The sequence below is a fragment of the Anomalospiza imberbis genome, unplaced genomic scaffold (genome assembly GCF_031753505.1).
Source record: "Anomalospiza imberbis isolate Cuckoo-Finch-1a 21T00152 unplaced genomic scaffold, ASM3175350v1 scaffold_209, whole genome shotgun sequence".
Taxonomy (NCBI): domain Eukaryota; kingdom Metazoa; phylum Chordata; class Aves; order Passeriformes; family Viduidae; genus Anomalospiza; species Anomalospiza imberbis.
Window position 1 is genome coordinate 42,501 of NW_027099842.1, and position 2,500 is coordinate 45,000.

Here is a 2,500-nt window from a genome sequence, read left to right on the forward strand (position 1 = left end):
GGGGTCGGCGAGGCGCTCGGCGGCCGGGCCGCCTCCCCGCGTCGGCGGGGCGGCCCGAGCTGCGGCGGTCCTCTCGGGCGCAGCGCCGGGCTACTGAGGGAAACCCCGGGCCCCGAGGAGGACGCCGCGGTGGTGGCGGCAGATGTCGGGCGCGCCCCCGCCGGTGGACGCTCCCCCGAGGGCGGCAGCGGGGGAGGCACCCCGGCGGGGCCATGCAGGTCGTTTCCCTCGCCCCAGGGCCAGGTACCTAGCGCTCCGCGCCTCGGCGGTCCCAGGCTTCCCGCTCGGCGTCGTCAAACGCCGCGGGAAGGACCGAAAAAGGGGCCGCCGAGCCGGGCGGCGGTTTAAAGACTCGGGCGGCTCGGCGCGCCCCGCCGCGGCGGCGGCAGCGGCGGCGGCGGGTGGCGGGCGGTGGCGTTGCGGCTCCATTGAGGGGTGGGGAGCTACTCCCGCCGATCCCCTGCGGTGGTGTCCGCGGCCACCGGTCGCGCCCGCCGTCGCGGCGGTCGTCCCCGCCGCGCGCGCGCGTGCGGGGGTAGTCGCGCCGCGCCGGGGAGGGGCGCCCTGCCCCCCCCTCTTCGCGGCCCGGCCTCGGCGGAGAGGCCGCGGCGCGCGCGGTCGGCCGCGGGGCCGACCCGCTGGGCTCGAAACGGGCGGCGCCGGCAGAGGGCGCGCGCTCTCTGCCCTTCCTCAGCCGCGGGGCGGCGGCCGCCGGGGCCCGCCGCGCGCGCTCTCTCTTCTGGGCCGCCGCGGCCGTCCCGCGCGGGCGGCGCCGCGCCTGGCGCGGCCGTGCCTCTCTCCCCTCGGCGGCCTTCGTCTCGAACGCACCGGCGGCGCCGGCCGCCGGCCGGCCGTCCGCCCGCCCGCCCGGGGCGAGCGCTCGGCGGTCCCTCCGCGGTCGGAGGCCGGCGAGCGCGGGCGGCCCCGCGCCGAGCGGCGGCGGCGCCGCTCGGCCGGTGTTCCCGCCGCCCGCGGGCACGGGACCCTCCCCGTGGCCCTTCGCGACCGCGCGCGGTCCGAGGGCAGGGGTGGCGGGCGGCCGCGGGGGCGCTTCCGCGCCCGCTCTCCAGGTGGCGAACGAGGAGAGCGGGCGTCGCCCCCCGGCTCAGCGCCGCACCGCCTTCCGCCGGGCGCGTGCTCGCGGAAGGGGGCCCCCGACGGTGCGGGTGGACGGCGGTTCCCGGGAAGTGCGGCCCGCCGCGGCGGCGGGTCCGCCCTCGGGCAGCCCTCGGGCGCTCGCCTTCCCCCGGCGGGCAGCGGTCCGGCGGGGGGGGGGCGCGGCGCCCGGCGGCGGGGCGGCGGTCGTCGCGTGGCGTCTCGAGCGCAGCAAGGCCCCTGGGGAGAGAGAGTCGGCCGCGCGTGGGCGCGGCGGCGCTCCGCGAGAGCCGGCGCGGCGGCGGTTCCAGGGGGGAGGCAAGCGCGCGCGCGGGGTCCGAGGGCCGCGCGCCGGCGCGTGGCGCCGCGCCGGCGAGGCCGGGCGGGCCACCGCGCTCCCGCGGCGCGCGCCGCGCGGCCCTCCGCGCGGAGGGCCGGGCCGAGCCCGGGCGCCTGGGCCGCCTCCGAAGGACGGCACACGAGGCGGCGCCTCCCCTCGCCGGGCGGGGGGAGGCGGTCGGGGGCGCGGGTCCCCCCGCCTCTCGGCCGGCCTTGGGAGCGTTCCGTGGGGTTCCTCCCGTGTTCTTCTCGCACGCGCCCCCCTCCGGGGTTTTCCGCGTTGCTCGTACGGTCGGAGCCAGGCCCCGCGCGGGGCCTCGGCGCCAGAGAAAAAAAAGGGGGGCCGCTCCGGGCGAGAGCGGCTCCCGGCCCCCCCGCGCGCGCGGGGTCGGTGCCGAAAGCCAGACAACTCTTAGCGGTGGATCACTCGGCTCGTGCGTCGATGAAGAACGCAGCTAGCTGCGAGAATTAATGTGAATTGCAGGACACATTGATCATCGACACTTCGAACGCACTTGCGGCCCCGGGTTCCTCCCGGGGCTACGCCTGTCTGAGCGTCGCTTGACGATCAATCGCCGCCCGGGGGCCGCCCCGGCGGCGCGGCTGGGGTCGCTTCGCAGGCCCGTCGGCCGCGGCAGCGGTTGCCGCGCGAGGGCCTTCGTCCCCCTAAATGCAGACTCGGGGAGCGCTCCGTAGCTCCCCGCTCCCGGAGCGAGCCGCTGGGGCGGAGCTCGTCCTCGCCGGGGCCGCACCGCCTGGCGGTGGCGGCGGCCGGGGAGTCGGAGCGAGTGAGACGGCGCCGAAGGCGCCCCGCCGAGGGCCGAGGGACGAGGGCGAGAGGGGAGGCGAGGCGCGGGCCTCGCCTCCGGCCTCCCCCCCGCGCGGGCGGCTGTCTGCGGGTGGGTACCGTGCGCGGGTACCGTGCCGCTGCCGCCGCGCGCGGTGCGCGGGGGGCCGGGGGCGGGGGCGACCCCCGAGGCCGCTCCTTCCCCCGCCCCCTTCCGTCGCCGTCTCGGGGCGTCAAGGGCGCCGTCGCTTTCCTCGCTCTCTCCCCGCCGAGGCCGTC

At 80.8% G+C, this 2,500-nt stretch overlaps 1 non-coding gene across 1 annotated transcript; it reads left to right on the forward strand.

Annotated features, from left to right (window-relative positions):
- Positions 1–1,841: 1,841 nt before the first annotated feature.
- Positions 1,842–1,994, forward strand: LOC137466425 (5.8S ribosomal RNA). The gene has a single exon (XR_010995176.1). It is a non-coding gene; the product is annotated as a 5.8S ribosomal RNA (ribosomal RNA).
- The last annotated feature ends 506 nt before the right edge of the window (positions 1,995–2,500 follow it).